Source organism: Puma concolor, chromosome C1 (genome assembly GCF_028749965.1).
Source record: "Puma concolor isolate L17-30 chromosome C1, mPumCon1.1.hap2, whole genome shotgun sequence".
NCBI lineage: Eukaryota > Metazoa > Chordata > Mammalia > Carnivora > Felidae > Puma > Puma concolor.
In genome coordinates, this window is record NC_141674.1 from 124837542 (window position 1) to 124857888 (window position 20347).

At 41.8% G+C, this 20347-nt stretch overlaps 1 protein-coding gene and 1 long non-coding RNA gene across 4 annotated transcripts in view; one reads left to right on the forward strand and one right to left on the reverse strand.

Moving 5' to 3' along the window:
• Positions 1 to 20347, reverse strand: part of LYPD1 (LY6/PLAUR domain containing 1) — a 38627-nt gene that overhangs the window by 13893 nt on the left and 4387 nt on the right. The gene's annotated exons all lie outside the window — the stretch shown is intronic.
• Positions 11789 to 17685, forward strand: LOC147578424 (uncharacterized). Its single transcript, XR_015255184.1, has 3 exons — positions 11789 to 13444; positions 14385 to 14505; positions 16924 to 17685. It is a non-coding gene; the product is annotated as an uncharacterized LOC147578424 (long non-coding RNA).

Below are 20347 nucleotides of genomic sequence, written 5' to 3' on the forward strand. Positions count from 1 at the left end.
GGCCCTTTTCCACACTGTCAGTTGAGAGAGTAAATAGGTATAAATTCCACGAATGCAATATTATGGTATCAATATTATGAAATTTGACCAAGCAATTCCAGTTTTATGAGTTTAAGTTACATATACAAATTCACACACATGCAAAATGACTATATATGGGGTTATTAATATCAGAGGGATTTGCAACAGCAAAAAAAGAAAAAAAAAGGACAATCACACTATCCATCACTAGGGTCCTGATAAATGCCGGAAGCTCATCCACACGATGGAATGCTACACGGCTGTAAGAGGAGGAGGAATAAGCTCCATGATATTTTTTTTAAATGAAAAAATAAAACATGACACCAGAGTAAATATTGAAAATTATCATGGGCACAAATGGTAAATAGTACATACACATATATACAATTTGCATACATACTCATATTATTGGAAGAATACACAAGGAAAAGCCAATAGTGGTTGTCTCTGGTGCTCACTTTTGCAGCACATATACTAATATTGGTTGCTCTGGGGAAGGGTACTGGGTGGCCATGGGATAGGGTTAGAAAAAAAACCCTGTACAGCTAGTTTTAATCATTTATAATCAGAACAACGCAAATGAAGCACATATATTTTTTAACCTCCTGAAATAAATTACGCCCCAAAGAATCATTTTATTAGATGCCTTCTCTTTGTGTCTGGCACAAATCCCTTCCTGTCTGTGTCCACCAGAGGGCTTCTGGGAATAAACACACCCTTAAGAAGAGAGCCACGAAAACTTGGCCCCAAACCTAAGTCTCGGGGTCACTGGGCAGAGGTACTCACTCGTGTCTGTCTTTTCATTTTCCCTTGAACCCAGTCCCCAGGACCTCGGGTCTCGGCCCCAGAGAGTTAGAGGCTGCAGGGAAACCAGAAAGTGCACTCTCGTGGCTGCTGGAGGAGTAGAACAGCAATTTGGAAGGATCTACACTAATTTGAAATGTACAAATCGAACAGTGGCGTTTCTCAGCATTTACCCTTCGAAACAAAACACACTTTCGCACGTGCACACCCTTAGGAGGAAAAGGATGCACTTATACTGTGGGATGTTAAACACCAGTTGAAGGTCATGTGCAGAATTCTGTACTTATCTGGCTCATTATACTGACTGAATCACTCCATATACTGATGTGGTTTTCAATAAGTAGAAAAATGAATTTCCAAATGATATACATGTACGATTTATGTAAAAAAAAAAAGTAATACAATGTGTGCTCTTGCAGTGTGTGCTATATGTGTGAGTTTATGTCAGAGACAAGGGGCCATAAGGCTATACACTGAGAAGTGGTTATCCTTTTAGAAATGGGCCACAGTCAGGAAGCACTTGTGCTTCATTTGTGATATTTTAATGCTGTACAGAGGGAATATGTTTGTAGACTGTATCAGTAATGACAAATTAATAGACATGGAAATTATACACGGAGTAAGCCACTTGACTGACCTGAGCTTGAAGTACACAGCAGCACATGGCTCCAGGAGGGCAGAAAAGGGTCCATACCACTGCACCACAATACAGCCCTCATGGCCTTGGGGCTTCCCTAGAACCTCAGGCAGGTGCCATCAATACGGCCACGGTTCTGTGTGGCTTCAGCAGCACCGTGGGCAAGAAGTGGTAGGTATAGATGGTCATGGGTTTGGTTCACCTGCACCTTTGTGAATGCCCTACAGCCCACAGCAGCCACCCACTGCAGGAGATGGCAGTGTCTAAAAGCAGCAGTGAGGGCACCTGGGTGGCTCAGTCGGTTAAACGTCTGACTTCTGTTCAGGTCATGATCTCACGGTTCGTGGGTTTGAGCTCCGCATCGGGCTCTGTGCTGATAGCGTGGAACCGGGAGCCTGATTCAGATTCTGTGTCTCCCTCTCTCTCTGCCTCTCCCCCACTTATACTCTCTCTCAAAAATAAATAAACATTAAAAAATAAATAAAAGCAGCAGCCAGTCACCTTTTGGACACTTCCCCAAATAGCTGAGGGATGCTCCTTCCCCATATGACCTTTTAATCACTTCTAATGTTCTACATGTTTTTACTATCAAATCGTTTTTAATAGAATGTAGCTCTAGTAATTAGAGCACTGCTTGATACCTAAATGGCTCAAAAAATACTGAATGAATGAATAAGGGAATGAAGGGGAAAAGGGGAGAACACAGAAGGAAAAAGGATCATTTAAAGGGGGCCCAGAGGCCCCATGATAGTGGGTACTTTTCTGACTAGTAGCAACCCCAAATTTTATTCTTAGGCTGGTGGGGCCTGGATAACAGAGGTTACAGAAAGCTAGCACAAACCCACAGGCCTTGCTTGAAACAGGCCTGTGTGAAAGGCAATGCCTTGGTAATGGGCTTTCAGACCCAGAGCTGGCAGGCTCGGCAGGGTGAGGAAGTGCTGTCCATCACCCACGGCTGGGCTAATCCCAGCTTGGGCCTGCTCCCAGCCATCCCACCCTGCAGGGACACAGGGATGTGTCCTGCCTGTGCCAAGTCATTTCTCACAGCTCCCATCTGCGGACCAGAAGTGTACTTATGGAACATACCACCCACTATCACCAAATTGAACAAGAGCCCCAGCACTTAACACGTTAATCCTCTTTAAGTCTTTCGAGGGGTGATGGCCTCCTGGGAGGGGAATTCTTGGATTTAGATGGGTGGTTATACTGGCTTTCAAAATACCACAAATTGTTCTCCTGGAGTAAGTCAGTCGTATTAATCTGCCTTATTTAGGATAATGATAGCCATGGAGAGGAATGAAGGAAAGGTAAAATAAAATACTGAGGTTACTTCCAGGGAAATTCATTCCACTGTAGCAATGGTACCTATTTCCTGGGACTAGTGAAATTAGACTTTGAAGGAAATCAAGCTTGCAAGAGTTAGGCTGAAATCATAAAACATGGAAACAGGGGAAAAGGGATTAGATCATATGTGCTCTACACACTGGAATTAAATGTAAAGTGGGAGGAAATGCATCCAAATAGATGGTATGAACACATTTCAGTACCACCACGTGTCCTCCCTGTTTTACAGACACTAGAAACGATCTTTCCAAGTTAAGGAACTTGGAAAAAGTTCCTGGCACAAAGTAGGTGCTATATAAGCGTTTGCTGTTGCTATTTTTATTGTTATTATCTGTCCATGGTGTGTTTTCTAATTTGAACCCTTAATTCACAGAAGTGGCTACTTACTGAATTTATGCACACCACGGTACATCCCTCAGAGGGGATAGCGACTTCAGTAATTACTGATCTGCTCCATCATTGAAAATCACGGGTTCCTTTTCCCATTCTGTCTCCATTCCTCTTGGACTATATTTGGGTCACATTTTAGCCAACATGCTCAGTTTGCATTCAGATCAAGAAAAACCAAAGGCAGACCAGGAGACGGGGCAGCAGGGAGAAAGAACGAAAGAAAGAAGCGTTAGAAATTAGTGTGGATGCTGGATGGCCCCTGTCGTCTTCTTTGCAGCAGGCGCTCCATCAGGCATCGGGCGCGCTTTACAGGGTTGAATTATTGATTATACAGGGAGAAGAAGAAAGATGGTGTTTTCTCTTTGCTTGAGTCCAGCTTTTTCTGCCTGCCCCTAACACAGCTGGGTCACCACAGATGGAGCAGGCAGAATAAAAGGCACCTGGAACAACTCTGGTTGACATCAGCCCAGAAGTGGTCAGGGCTTAGGAATACAACATCAGGGACAGTTACACCATGGCTCCAAGGCTGGCATTCTGACCTGGAAGTCTCTAGGCTGACCTGGCTGGTGGCACACAGTGCAAAAATCTTTAATGTGCTAAATCACTGGTGTGGCGATACCTTTGGCCCAAGCTCTCCTTCCTCGAGGTTCTTTCCTGTGCACTTCACTAAGGGGCCTGTTATAACATGCACCCGCTCTCCAGATGGGACCTGGAAAGTTCTAGAACCCCAGCAGGTAAAAACTGCCCAAGCAGTGTTTCTCAGACATCATTGTGCAGAAGAGTTACCTGGGCATTCTTTAAATACAGATTCCTAGAACCAACCCCGGATGATTCAGACACAGGTAGCCGAAACTTCCCAACTGCCACTTTGGGGAGGGAGCGGGCACATGTAGGATCTAAATGCACAAAACAATTTATCCAGGGAGAAGGCTTTCACTACCTGCAAAGATTTCATTCGGGGTTACAGGCCAGCCCCTGCTCTGCCCTGCACAGTGAAGGCTGTGACAACTCTGATGATCCACGGCCATGGAGAAGGAGAGACGAGCCAGTTTTTCTTCACTGCTTTCCACTCTTCTCCTGGACCCCATTTGGTCCATTGCTACCTCCCTGTCACAATAGGTCTGTCCTATCTGCCTCATTTGAGGACAGGCTCCTCTGCCTGCTCTCCAAGGACTTCAACGATTGAAGGTGGGAATGTTCACTGTCAACCACTTAGCTTGGGTGTGAAATGACCAGCTTAGAAGACCAAAACACTCCTGGAGGTGATCAGGCCAGGGCTAGTTTGAGTACCTGTCAGTAGAGGTTTTTCTTTCTTCCCTTTGGCCCATTCATGTCCCACTGGGGTGGCTTTTTCTGTTTAAAAGCAACACTGTACATGGTAAGTTTCTACCCAGGGGTTGGCACACTTCTTCTGTGACAGGCTAGATAGTAAACATTTTGGCTTTTGAGGCTAAATAGTCTCCATCACAACTACTTGATTCTGATATTTTATCATGGAGGCTGCCAAAGATAGTGCACAACATATGGGGGTGGCTGTGTTCCAATTAAGTTTCCTTTATAGAAATCGGCCACAGTAGTCCACTTGGGCTGTCACAATAAAATATCCCAGGTTGTGTGGCTTAAACAACAGAAATTTTGCCGGAGTTCTGGAGGCTAGAAGGCTAAGACCAAGGTGCTGGCAAAAATTAAGCTTCTGGTAAGAATGCTTCCCTGGCTTAGAGTCAGCTGTGTCCTAATAGGGACCTTCCTGTGCATCTCTCTCCCTCCCCTACAAAGAGGTCAATCCCATTGGAAGCCATACCCTTGGACCTCATCTAACCCTAATTATTCTCAAAGGCCCCATCTCCAACTGCAACCACACTGAGGATCAGGACTGCAATATATGAATTTGGTGGGGGCTGGGAGGACAGTTCAGTTCATAACACAAGTATTGGGCTAGATTTGGTCCAAGGGTCAGAGTTTGCTTACCTGTGTTCTATCAAAATCCAATCACCTTTACCTAATAACACCTATCCCTTTCACCTGGTCTTTCCTCTCTAGCTCTATAAGAAATACAACCCACAGTTTGGAACATTTACCTTTTTTTTTTTTTTTTTTTTAAGTTTATTTATTTGAGAGAGAACTCAAGCAGGGGAGGGGCAGAGAGAGAGGGAAAGAGAGAATACTGAGAAGGCTCCACGCTGTCAGCACAGAGCCTTATGTGGATCTTGAACCCATGAACTGTGGGATCATGACCTAAGCCGAAGTCAGACACTTAACTGACTGAACCACCCAGGCATCCCCGGAACATTTGCTTTTTGAAGAATGTCAGAAAGGATCTCTGGGTTCAAGATTCAACCAAAGGCCTTTGCTGGCTTTAAACTATTTGGAGAATTTTATATCCATATTTTACTATGTTTTTTAATTGAACTGTCTCTGTAGAAAGTACATTCTTCACAGCATACACAAACATCCTTACAGAAGACATAGGCACAGCTTGAAGGCAAAAATGAGGGGGAAAAAAAGGGCACAGTTAGAACCACTACAAGAACACTGTTTCCAGTGTGGCAGGATGCAGATTGATTAAAACTCACATTTAGAGGTCTTGTGGTTCTGTTGTATGTAAGCCAAAATGGAGCAGACCCCACCCTGGGCAGACCCCACTTTCCACAGTGTATCTGTGCAACTGTCCCTAGCAGTCAACATTTTCTGACATGCTCTGTCACAAGGTCCTGGGGTTTTTTTCTACAGTGGCTGCGAGATAACCAGAAACCACCTTATTTGTGTAAGAAGCCTAGTTAGTTCATGTGATGTCGTTGTTTAAGCCATGGTAGATCCAAAATACTGCCTGTGCTTCATTGTTCTCCCATATTTTCTGCTTTGAAGAAGCCAAGAGTGCCTCTTAAAGCACATTATAAATATTGATGCGGTAAACTGTTTCCCCTATGACTTTAATTATACTTTTCTAGATGTACTTTCAGGAATTTAATGATTTTCTAAGTCTTCTTAAAATCATCATATATTGAAAGAAAAAAATAATGATTTTTCTTTCAGAAAACACCATTTTCAAATGAACTTATATTGCCAAAGAGATAACTTGGGAGTTCAAGAAGCAGCACTACTTACTAGGAAGTCTCCTTACTTACAAGGGGCTCCTGTTCAGGTTTTTTTTTTTCTTTTTTTTTTTTTTTTTTTTGTAATGTATTATTTCTTGACCTATCCAAAATGATCACTTAAGCTCGAAGATGAGTGGCAACTCATCGTTGCTGGCAAACCCAGTGGGAAATTGTATGTCCTCATAAAGCAAGGAAAGGAAGTTTCAATAATAAACTGAAATTGTTAGAAATTGCTAAACTTAATTTTTTACCAATAAAAATCACCTTAGAAGAATTACAGTGTTAGATGTAAAGAAATATTAGCCTAAGTGCAAGATCAGGGTCTACCATTAATTTCTTCCATTAAGTTCTGGGTCTTGAAGAAATCTTAATCTTCTCATTTACAGACCAAGGTGGGGCAAGCTGAAGTGAATAAGTAAAATGTTCATGTTTCATTTTGCTTCTGAATAATTCTTTGCATGGTGGAAAAAACATTGACTCTGAAGTCCAACAGGCTTAGACTAGACTTACCACTGAGATAACACACTAAACTTCTCTAAGCCTGTTTGCACTTTTGAAAAGGGAGAAAGGTGTACTGACCCAACAGACTAACATGTGATGATTAAGGTGACAATGACTGCAAAGCACCTATGACTGTGTCAGTCCATAATACGTACCTAAGAAAAGTCAACTTCCAGGGTACCTGGGTGGCTCAGTCAGTTAAGTGTCTAACTTCAGCTTTGGCTCAGGTCATGATCTCGTGGTTCATGAGTTCTAGCCACATGTGGGACTCTGTGCTGACAGCTCAGAGACTGGAGCCTACTTTGGATTCTGCGACTCCCTCTCGAGATCTCTGCCTCTCCGCTGCTCATGCTCTGTCTCTCAAAAATATGTAAAACATTAAAAATTTTTTTTTAAAAAGTCAACGTCCTTGACTTGAGGTGGTTTTTTAAAATTTATTTTTATTTTAGAGAGAGAGAGAGCGCGCATGTGAGCAGGTGGAAGGGGTAGAGAGAGAAGGAGAGAATCTTAAGCAGGCTCCACGCTTACCAGAGTCCAGTGTAGGGCTCGATCCCACGACCCTGGGATCATGACCTGAGCCCATATCAAGAGTTGGATGCTCAACTGACTGAGACACTCAGGCACCCCTTGTTTTTCATTTAAAATACACAACTACCATGGAGAAGTGATAAACAAGGCTGAGAGAGGGAAAATTAAGATGAGTCTGGAGTATCTTATCTTGTGGTGCCAAAAAATAAGGAAGTCTTCAAAAAAAGATGGGGCATGCTGAAAGGACACAGAAGTCAGTCTCCCAGGGGATAGCTAGGGCAATCTGAGCAACAAAATTAACAACAGTACTGGATTAGAACCCAGAGCATCAAGTAAATACCCACCAGTTCACCTTTATACAAATAAATAAATGATTAAATAAACATTTGGAGGAGCAGGGACAGCTATATATTACAGAAAGATTCCAAATAATAAAGTCAGAAGAAATTTTGCAGAAGAATAGAAATTTTATAACACCACAGGAATAACTTCCACAGTAAGGGAGAGATATACCAACAGGTGCTGATATTAGTGAGCAAAGTTTGAGGAGAAACAAGATATCCGTATAGTTTCAAAGAATTTCCTTCAAGTTATCTATTAATTACAAAGAGAAAAACAGTCATTTGTGGGGAAGCCCGGCAGACACCATCTTAATTAAGCGATCAAAGTTAACATCACTAGTCATAAGACATGCTGACATCATGCACCTCTTGATATAATGCACTGAAAAATGATAGCACATCACTTCCAAGTAGTCTTCCACAATCTAACCATCAGAAAACATCAGACCAACCCAAATTGAGGGACAGTATACAAAAAGCTGACGGGTCCTCTTCAAAAGTGCCAGCATCACAAAAGACAAAGAAAGAATGAGGAATTGTTGGGAGACTAGCCGAGACCAAGGAGGCATGACAATGAAATGCAATGTGTGATCCCAGATAGGATCCTGCAACAGAAAAAGGAAAACCTGGTGAAATCCAAAAACAAACCATGGGTTAATAGTGTTGGACCAATGTTAATTTCTTGGTTTTGGTCATTATACTGAAGGTATGCAAGTTAATCAACATTACTGGAAACTAGGTGAAGAGTAAATATAAAGTCTGTACTATTTCGCAGCTTTTCTGTGGCATATTATTTCAAATAAAATTTTTAAAATAAAAGACATGACTATGAGTGAGGGTCAAGTCTGTATCACTTTTCTATGTATGACCCAAACACAAGCTACAGTGAAACATCCCCAGTCACTGCCCATGCTGATGACCAACACGTGACCCATGCAGCCCCAAACATCTGTGCCACTTAACTACTTCACTCTTGCCTCAAAGATCTTGGAGAATCCTGAAGTGACTATTTTTTGGGGCCAGGGGAAGGGTGGACTTCAAGGAAGATTACTGGGGGAATGTTTTTTTGCCCATCTGTTTCTTTCCACACAAAGGGAACTAAGGGTACTCTGGGCCTCTCTCAACCTCTAGTCCCTCATCCTCAAAGGAGTGACCTGATTGGTTAATTTGGGAAGAATAAAGCAGACACACATTGTTCATCTGCTTTCTTTTCCTTCTTGGGAGTGAATGGCTTATAGCAAATAGGTGTTCTGCCATGCTCCTCAGGACAAGAAACTTCCCCTCTTTGGCCTTTATGGACTGGGTAGACCAGCTCATTTGGAAGCCCATTTGACATTCACCCCAAAGCTATTCCCTTCAACTTAGTCTTTCTCAGTTACTATGGTGATATTTTTGCCCTCGTCTTCCCTGTTCCCTGTTTTATTTCTCAGTATGCTCAGAACCCGGGTAAGAAGAAAGGCTGATAACCAGTGGGCACTCTCTAGACCCTGCCAGGTTCCATGTGCCCCAGTCTACGTGGTATCCTAGCACTTAAGTCTGTAGCCATGATTCTCTCTGAAGTTGGGAAGCATTTTCCAACTAATCTTCTATTCCAAATAGACTCTGGACTTTGAAAATCATAAACAGTAATGACTTAACATTGTTTTTTGCTGGGTGAGTTGAGCTGCACTGGGGCAAAAAGAGGATCAAGACCATCATACCCCCAACCCACTCCCACCCACCCACCCACACACACACACACAGATGTACGTGGGAATTTGACCCATCCCATAGAGTATGGGACTACAGTCCTGTTAGGACACACTGGCTCTAAAGAGGTTTTTAAAATGAGCTATTTTCCTGGTTTTCTCACTTTAGTCTCTGCCCCAACAGTCAATTAAATAGAGGCATAAAGCATGTGTTCCTTCCTTTTTACGGACCACAGCATTTATCTTTTCCAACAGTTTCCTTTGTGTCTGCCTTCTTTGCTGGTATAAAGATGGAAATTTCTCAACAGAGCCTTTAAAAGTCCATTACTTTCACCCCACGTTGTACAATTTAGTTTTAAAGTCAACTTCTATGGTAAACTGCTACTTGTGTGAATGCCCGTCTGGGAGTGAGACTAATCTTCCTCTACCCAAAGAATAACCAACACTTACTGCACCAGAGTTATGATTACATCACAATAAATATTCTATGCAGAACTAGGAAGAGCTCCTCAAAGAAAAATGCTTGGAAACGGGTAATTGGAATGAACTATATGCATTTTCACTGAGCTTTGAAAGAAACTGTGAGAAAAAAGATCTTCGATCTGTTCCCAAGTATTTTTTTTTTCTCTTAAAGAACACCATGTGAGGAGTTTTGACAGTGTCTGCATTCTAATGGGAACATCTCAGGAAGAAGAGGCTTATCTATATTTGTGCCTTGTTACTGCCATGATGGACACCATTTATCAGGCATAAAGAAGGGAGAAAACCCAGAAGGGAGTTCTTCTCTGGACAGTTTTGTGTTCTGGCTCTTAATTACTTTTCCTTTGCCATGAATGTGAATATTTTAAAAGCCAAAGAAGCCCCTCCATTTGAGCTACAGATGGCCACAGGAACCAAATAAGAATACGAACAACCCATTTTAAAAGGCAAAAAAACAAAAACAAAAACAAAAAACCCTCAAAAAACCCCAAAAAAACTCAAAATTCAAAAACAAGGGAAGTGCCAAGTTCCACACTGCACCTCCAAACTGATGCCAAGTCCATCTTAACCATACTGCTAGGACCGGAAATTGACAGTAATGTTAAGGAGCTGCAGTGACCCCAAGGGTAAAAATAAACATGTCTGTTAAAACAAGCACCACCAACACCAGAAAATAGACATGAAACAAGATGCCACAGGAACATTCTTTTTCCTTATAACAGGGATGTGTTAACTTCATTATTCAGAAACCTTTGATTACCCTTTTCAAAAGTTTTTTTGGTTGAGTTTAATTTTCAAGGCTGTTAACCACTTGATGCCAACTTAATTATAACAAGCAAGTAACCAACCCATAATGTATGAGGCCAATTGTTAGTTTTACTTTAGCTTCACTTTAGGGTTGGACTTCTCTGCTCATTTGTAACTTCCTGAACCAGGAAGGTTCTGTACAGTCACTTGCTTTTCCTCAGCTGGTGTCTGTTTCCCTTTTTGCCATGGAGGCTTGGGGGAATAGATATTTATGACTTATTATCTCAGTATTAACAGCGCCCTTCAATAATTTATGAAACTGGGCTCTTGGATTTTTAACCTTGAAGTCCCTCTGATTATTGTTCTGAAATGCTAAGGGCTCAAACTTTAATCATCAGATTCTTGCACAAAAATTCACTCAAAGGTAGGAAAAACAGGGTTGCTGGTGGCATGATGGGTCCAGATGGGGTGGGCCAGGAACACCTTATTCTTTAACCCTAACTTCCCTTTCACCTGTTGCCAGAACATGGCATTCTCTTCTATAGAAAATATCCTTGTTTTGGGCACCTGGGTGGCTCAGTCAGTTGAGTATCCAACTCTTGATTTTGTCTCAGGTCATGATCCCAGGGTCATGGGATTGAACTCCACTTCAGGCTGCTCACTGAGCATGGAACCTGCATAAGAGCTTAAGATTCTCTCTCTCTCTCTCTCTCTCTGCCCCTCTCTCCTACTTGTGCTTGCTAAGAAAAATATCCTTGCACTAAAATGTAGTTACACTCTTATATCTCAGCATTCAGTAAACCCAAATATTCTGGAACATCACAGACATCTTGAATTAAACTTCAGGACATCACTTGCTAGTGTGTGTGTTTCTTTCCCTTTCCAAAATGTGATAATCATTTAGGATGACAATGCATTTCAGTGTTCACTTTAGGCAAAAGAGAAGTGATGTTCAGGAAAGGGAATTATCCCTGTTCTTTCTCTAGGGGATCCTGGAGGCATTGTGCCCGATTTTTCTGATTTTGTGCATGGATTTCTCAAAAGGTGATTTGGCAGACACTATAGCTGGCCACCCAATAGCCACCCTCTACCATCTTCCTTATAGCAATAATGACCATGAGACCATGTTCTGACCAATAAAAAGTAAGCAGAATTCTCTTGGGAAACTTGGGGAGAGTAAAGCTGAAGATAAAAGCTCCCGATGCTATTCTTTCTCTTTAACTTAAACAGAGAAGTCACCTTGTGACCAAGAGGTAACAAGTCTGACAGCAAAAAGCCAAGACGCTTAGGAAGTGAGAGGGCAAATGAAGAGAACCGTGTCTTTGATGGCATCACTGAGCTATGGGAACAACTCCAGGACCACCTACAACCAGACTACTGGTTAGGTAAACAATAAATGTCTTTATGGCTTAAGTCCCTGTTACTTGCCACCAAAAGCATTCTTCAGCAATCCAGAAAGTGATGTCTGGGATGCAGGTAAGAGAAATCTGCCTGCAGCAATGGCTGGTTTATTCTTTTGAAACTGTGACCCATAGACTAAAGAGGGGAAAGCACAGTGCTTTATTTATTTAAATATAATTTACTGTCAACTTGGCTAACATACAGTGTGCTCTTAGTTTTGGAGGTAGATCCCCATGATTCATGCCTTACATACAACACTGTGCTTTCTGATGCCTGGGAGCTATTGCAGCCGCTTCCTTGAGAATGGCACCCAGGGCTCAGGACAATGATATTAATGATAGTTAATAAACAGAGCAAGAACACAAACAATTAGTTGGCTCTTAGAGTTCAGTGAAACACAGTGTAAGTATAAGGCAGACAGTAGGAGAGCAAAAACATGGTCTTTTTTTCACATCCCGTGTTTCCCTCTATGGTTTAGTCTGTCCACACTCACGGGTTTAGAAGTATGTCCCCCAGCTCAAAGTCTGGATGGTTTCTCTCTTGAGGAGCATACCCATTTGTATTTCAAATTTGCATTGGTGTATGGGAGGGATCTATGGGCGGGGGCAGAGGTCTGCCAGGGGAGAACTAGTATATGACTATGTGTGGGGTGGGTTACTTTCTCCCTTAGGAAGTTCACGACCAAGGTGGATCTCCACTGTGCAACAGAGTTCCTAATAACGTAAACCGCCAGCTGACCAGATTGGCTAAGTGGTGTCCTGTCCCTACCTGGCTTGATTACCAAACTAGCTGGATGTTTAGGAGGGAGGTATATGTGTTTCTTTCCAGAAAACACTCCTATGCAGAGCACAGCCAGATTGGCCTCAAAAGTGAGCTGACAAACTAGAAAAACTGGGTTTATTATACTTCGGAGTTGTTCCTTAAATGATAACCGTGACTAACAGGCATCAGTTGGCTTTTTCTGGTTTAACTGAAAAGCAAATGGTATATTAAGCTTAACTTTGTTGTATTTTTCTTCTTATGCTAGAGATTTAAACTCCCTCATTTCTGGTCTATTATTTTGTAAATACCAATCAATCTATCTGTTTTTGCTTGAAACTTGATTTCATCAAGTACACTCATTCAGCAGGTATATATTGTGTGTCTTCATATGAGTGAGAGAGTCTAGGTGTGTGGGTGTAAGAGAGACAGAAGGAGGGGGGTGGTGGGGAGTATGCGAGGGAGAGAGAGGATGAGCACAGCATCCTTTCAGGAGCCCTGTATCCAGAAATGAAAACCATGAATGGGCTCTAGTGCATGAAACTGAGGTTCAATTGGATTAGGAAAAGTACTCTAAAAACACTGAAAGGCTCTGTTGCCAGGCACACTGCTGGCTGGAGAATGCGGAACAAAGATAAAATTGTCAGAACATCCTGTCTCCACCTACACCAGGAAGGTCAAGTCTAAGATGCTTGTCCAAGGGCTCAGGTAAGCAGGGGCCCTGGCTGGCTTTTCCACATAGAGCCAGTTTTAACAGGGGTTGGTTTAGTCTCTCTAGATCTTAACCCACTCTTAGGTAAAATGCCTGCTTCCGCCTTGCTTTATTCTTCTTTCCCTCCCAACAGCCAGTGCCAGGCTGAGTAGAAAGTTGTTTGACCTTTCAAACAAAGTTAGCTAGCTCTTCCCTCAGTAGGGGCAGCTCCTCCCACCAGCTGCCTCTCCCTCTGAAGGCAGGGAAATTCTCCTAAGAATCGGGATTGGCTTTGAAGCCCAGATCTCTTTGCACTCCTAGTTTGGATGTCTTCACTGGGTGGAAAACTAGCCAACCTGCCCAGCCTCTTGTTATTTCCGAACAGATTCTCTGAAGTTACAGGAGACCCAAGTGGTTTGGTAGATTTTGCATAAGCAATAAAACAGTGCATAAAACACACGGCCCAGCGTCACTTAATATACCTGCTTCCGCAGACGCTCTTTGAAGAAGCCTCAGCGGAGGGCATTGTAAACTGCTATGCACATTCGTATTCATGCCGAGCACAGCATGCACGGGTACAGCGGCCGAGTGCCGCACGCCTGGCGCCACCCGCCTCTGGCACTGTCTCCAGTCATTCCTCTGCTCCCGCCAACAAGTCCAAGAAATAGAAAAACATAAAAAGCTATTGTCCATGTCCAGTGAGAAATGAAATGCACTGGACCAAGTATCACAACTTCCTTAAAATAATACAACACTTCATCACTTGTGCATCTGGATCCCTCTTCGTGGTTTGCGAAGTCATAAAGCTCGAAATCGACATCCTGAACCATCACTGCTTTTTTCTATTTAAATGCATTCCTTTAAAAAAGCCATTTATTAGCAGCTGTCTATGGTTTCACCTTATCTAAAAAAGCACTTAATTCAGTTCATCTCCTGCTTTGCTTTGTACTGTTGCAGGCAATCAGAAGATTGGAAGCAACGTATTAATAAGAGAACATGCCCCGAAGCTCTGGCCCATGAAAACAGCTCCTGAATCACAATGTAGCCACAACCCGAAGTTCACCATGGACAGAAAGAAGTAATGACATATATCATAATTCTTTTTATTTGTAGGCTGATTCATCACAGATTTGGGTGAAACTCCTAAGTTATAGACAAGACCTTTTGTAGAATGCCCAGGGAAGGAAACGTATTATCCACTACCAGAAAGTCTCCTCTCCCCAAAATACAATCACTTCTACCACAATGAAAAAGTAAGGCAAGGAAGAATCCAGCCTAGTTTTTAAGGAGGGAATAACAGAGGGGGAAAATGGAGTAAATGGTACTGCCTACATAAAAGCTATAATCAATGATTTGGTTTGGGAGAAAAAAGCCAGACTTGCACAAGTTCCCTGAGTATTCATTGTGGATGACCTAATCATGCCAGAATCCCATTGCCTTAATAAAAATGCCTTCCCAGAATACGTCTCAACCCGCTCTACCCTCAAGCCTTCTCAAGGGAAGAAAGAGAAATGGACTGCTCAAGATGTTTAAGGCCTCAGGAAAAAAAAAAAAACACTCCTTTCTTTTCATCTGTAAAATTATAAATTTAAGATCTCTTCTAGCCTACAAAGTGCATGATTCCTGAAAACCCTGGCCTATCAGTGATGCTAATCAGGGATGGGCAGCTGGGATCCTGATAAGAGCTTCAGGCATTAGGAATAGTGCATCCAAGTGCCTCAGACAGAATTCTTGTGTTAACACAAGCCAATTCAAGATCCCCTCATGGAGAAGCAGATTGACTCTTTGATAGACAATGGGTGGAAAGCCCAGCACTTGGCACATAGGTGCTTGATGAACATGAACTCCTTTGCCCTACAGTTCACTGGAATGATTTGCTCTTGGTACAGGTTTTTAGTCCAGCTCAGTAAATTGGCTAATCATCCCATGGAGTTTCAAGTTCACAAACCACCCCATTTTATCCCCTCCATAATTTAGGCATTTTCCCAACCTGAGCTTTCTCTTCAGTTCTTTGTATAAGCAGAAGGAAAGAGATCTCAAACTGAGAGGCGAAATGGATGAATTTAAAAAGTATTACCATAAGCAAAAGAAACCAGGCACAAAAGGCCACATACTGCATCATTCCATTTATATGAAATGTCCAGTAGAGGCAAATCCATAGAGACAGAAAGTAGATTAGCGGTTCCCAGATTAGTGACTGCTAATGGGTACAGGGTTTCTTTTTGGGGGTCATGAAAATGTTCTGGAATGAAATATCTATCTGGAATTAGATTATATTTACAATTCTGTGAATATACTAAAAACCACTTTAAAAGGGTGAATTTTATGGAACCTAAATTATAGCACCAAAATTGTTATTAAAGAATGCCCCAAAATAGCATTATGATGATTGCAAAAATCCTAAGGAAGGCAAAGGACTTGAGTTTTAGTCCCACTGGATGTGTGGCCCTGAGCAAATTGCTCAACCTCTCTGCATCTCAGATTCACCGGCTATTAGTTAGGATGTTATCTCACTGTGAACCTTCAGGCTAATTACAAGGATCTTATTGTAAGGGATCAAAGGTTACATTCAAGGGCGCTCTCAGTCTGCAAAAGGAAGAAATAATATGCCAAGTAACCTAGGCTAAGACCTCTGGGTCATCTTCAGAGACAGGTAGAGATAGGAGAGGAAGCAACTCTGTCAGGTTTCTACTTTCAGGATCAATTTCTAAAGATGGTTATAATGACAGCAATCCTCAGTGTCTTGTATCTCACAAGAAAACAGCTGGCCTGTTCCTATATTTTACAGGGGAGGAAGCTCAGCCCCTGGGACATTAAGTTACATCTTCTTGGGGAGCCTGGAACATGGGTGTTTTCTCTTCCAAAGGAGCTAAGTGGCCTTCCCACACAGCTAGTAAAAACCCCAGGGGCTGGGTTGAATCCGTAAATAGTGTGATAATACTATGCCATGTTTGGGACTTAGAACCTAAGACATTCAATCATTTTAGAAATTTGAAAGAAAAAAGAAAGGAAGGGAGGGAGAGAGGGACAGAGGAGGAAGAGGAGAGAAAAAGACTCAGGAGACAGGCAAGAAGAAGAAAGCAGGGGCGGAAGGGGAAGAGGGAGATAGAGGAAGCAGGCTGTAGATTTAGATCTTTCTGTTTCAGGAATATACAAGGGAAGCAGATTTCCTTTTCCAAGTTCAAAGGAAACGGTGTGTTTTGTTTTCATACTCCGTTTCATTTTTCACTTGGGAAAAAAACCCAGCTTTGAAGCCTCTCTGTTTAAATTCATTAGGAAAACCATCAACGATGGAAGCTTTCATGAAATTGTAGTGGGAGGAATTAGTGTTATGGGAGAGCTGGATCAATCTTCAAACATTTTAGCTCTGGAGTTGGGAGGTCCGCATTGGCTGCTTGTTCAGCTGGAAAGTTAACATAAACAAATGCTTCACTTACTGGAGAGTCCAAGGGACTAATGACACTTGATATTTACTTTCCAAATACTTCCTTAACAGCCAGCTATGCCTGCCACCTGAAAAAGATGGATGCTTCTTGAGAACTAAGTGACCAAAGTGACCAGCAGAATGTCTCGCCCCAAAGAAAAAGGTTCTTTTAGTGGCCTGCCAGAAAGGAGGTAGTGATATTGACATGCACTGCACAGAATCTTTTCCTGTGTCATTCATAACCTGATCAAGTTGGACATGGAAACCTTTTCAGCATGGCTGTGTTAATGTTTGAGGAGATCCTTCTTGGCATCTGAATCTTTCTTAAAGTGTTGCAACCTGTTGGACTCTCCTTAGCAAAGTTAAAATAGGGCAATTTGTTTTTGACTTCTGTTTTTCACTTCATTCTCAGAGCATAGTCCATAGCACAGGTGATTGATTCAAAATGGATTTGAGGGTGACAAAGTAACCACTACAGGTGGGATGCAGGAGAGGACAGTGAAGACGACGGAGGAGAAGAAATGATATGGGGCAGACAAGAGGGCACTGGAAGATTAACAGATACTACTGATGCTCTTAACAAAATCGTTCTGGGAAAAAAGTTAGAAAATGTCTTCGTGCATACAGTGTAATACAGATTAAGTAATTTAGGATCTGAATGTCTGCAGAGAAGGATGACTTTTTATTTTTCTGATAAGAATTATATAGGTGTATGCAAATGAATACAGGCAAAACTGTAAAAATATACACACATTCATGGATATGCCATTGTGTGTGCATCTGGGTGCACAAACATGCATATGTGCACCTTAAATAAATGAATCCATGTGCAAAGGAATTATGATATAATATTGATTAGCAGACTTCTTCCTGACAAGTCTACCCCAAGGACAAACTAGAGCCTATTTTTTTTTTTTTTTTAATTGTGGTGAAATAAGGAGTGCATAGATATAAGAACACAACAGGCCACAGTTAGCTTTCCATTTCTACAATGGAAACTATAGTGGGTGACTCCTTGTTTTAGGGACATCAGGTCCTCACTTGCTATCCCTTATTTAGCTCGTAAGAAAATAAGGCATAAAATTAATCTATCCAAGGCATGCAACCATCCCTGCCCAACTTAATGAGTGACTAACTAATCCAAAAGGAAAACAGCCATTACTTATACAGCCATAACGTAGATGCAACATGGCATATAAATCAGTAACTCTTGTATTGCAAAACAGACAAATAGATTAATGCATGTTGCAAAAGATGGGTGAAGAGATCGATTAGGTTACTGATTCAGACCATGAACTTTCTCTCAATATACTGCATTTAACTTTTAAATAAGGTTTAGGAGAACCTGTAACATTTTGCTCACTGACAGAGCTATATTTTACTTAGGGCAGAAATTGGCTAGTCTATAAAAATTAAATTATGCCCCTTTCACTGTATCTAGTCAAGAGGAAAAACTCTAATTACAAGATTGCACTGTCAAACAAATGCAAATTCACATTCTTTATAACCTGGTTTAAAAATTTATATGGGGGGAGCTTCTATTTTGAAATGAGAATCAATATTTGAAATATTTTTCGGAACGCAGTGATAAGCAAGAGCAAAAGAAATGTCATTATCAAGGGTGCTGGTAAGTAGAAGCTAACTCATTAAGAGCAGAGCTTGCTAGAACAAGTCATTCGTTATGCAAACATTTAAATATCAATTAGTAAGGACAATGAATGAAGGCTCTCCTTCCCCACAGCCTGGTGCCTTATAACTCCAGAAATGACCAAGGGGACAAAAAGAAGTGGAAAATCTCTGCACCTAATAGGAATGCCACTCTGGGGAATAGGTAAAGGTTAATTTTAAATGTACTTCCCAATTGAAAATTAAATGTACCTGCCTCCAAATTCATAAAAGCTGAGTTTGCAGACTTAATCCAGAAAGGACTAACTAAAGACCTAGGCATATTGCATCGCTGGTATTTTTTGGAAAGAGAATGCCTTTCATCACTGCTTAATGTCAAACTTGCTTGGTTCATTAAAATCTCTTCGTCTGTTAAAACTGTGCTTTTCCTCGACCTGTGAAAAAATGCCAATCCATATAGTGCTCAAATTTTAAAAATCCTACTGGTTGGTTCTCATATTCATTTAATATCAATTTCATGGCCTGTCCAGTCAACCAGTTCACCAAGCCCATAAGGTGAATATGGTGGACATGAAAAACATTTAAATATTTAGCACTTTGCTTGCATTATCTTCTCAGGCAAACCTGGTGTTATATTTTGCTAGAAGGTGCTGGCTCAGGAAAACAGGTGCATCTTGGAGAAAGTCTTCTGGTGGACATAGACCAGAAGCGGAACTTTTCTGGCTGTCGTTTCCCTCCTCTACAACACAAATAGGTTTTTCCAGACTTAGGGGACCCCACAGTCACTTGGGGAGCTTATCAAAGACCCACGGCTGGGTATATCACAGACTAACTGAACTGGCCGCTTCAAGAGTGACGGGAGACATATGGATTTCAACAAAACTTCCAGGAAAAATCTGACGTGCACCCTGAATTCTGAGTCAATGGGCCTTTTCAGTTTTCATGCACTAAGATTTTCAGAACAGGTTATTGATCCAATGAAAATAATAATAATTCTAACTTCAGTACCTAATACTATTACATAACAGGTATGACCTTCTTTCTCCAGAGTGGAAAGAAACTGAATTCTGAAACTGCAGAATTAATCACTGGTGCGTGAGGGGTTAGGGAAACCAGGACCGCAAAAGAGGACTACTGGATTTCATGAGACACTCTGTGTAAGACCCAGGCAAGTAGCTGCTGTGTTCCCATGTTCCCATGTAGCCCATGTTCCCAGGACTGTGATGCTTGCATTCCATGTGGTCACTTAACAATCCAAGTCTTAGCTTGGCTCTCCATCCCTGTCAGCATCAGGAGGGTTAAGTGTCATGTCTATTCATTGGTCTAACAAGTACATGGAGACAAAAATCCAAGTACCTTGGAAGAAGCAGATCCCCAAACATTGCTCTTTTGACACAGGAGCATGCATTTGGCTAACTTTACTGAATTCAGGCTTAGAATGTGTGTCCTTCCCCCTTATAACAGGCTTTTCTTTGGAGTCCAAACTGTGTCTGTTTTCTAGACTTCTCAATTGGTATTGCTTTATTATTTCACTCTCTGTGTACCCTTTGGCCTATGGTCTATGGCTGGAGGAACCTAGTTTGGAGAGAAGGTATCCACTTGATCCAACTAATAGCAATTTCAGCCCTGGAGACTCTCTGTGCTAAAGGTTCCCCTAGGTAAGACAGGCATTATAATGCCCCCTCTGCCTTTTCTTTATAATGTTGTTTAGAGGACAGAATAAAGCAAGATGAAGAACACCACTATGAAAATGGAGTGTGTGGTATTTGTCTTACATATACTTCTAGAGAGGAAGAAACATCTCTCTGAAAAAGGACATCTCTTCTGGCTATAGTTTGGGTTGTATCTTTTTCTTTCCTTGTCTCAACCA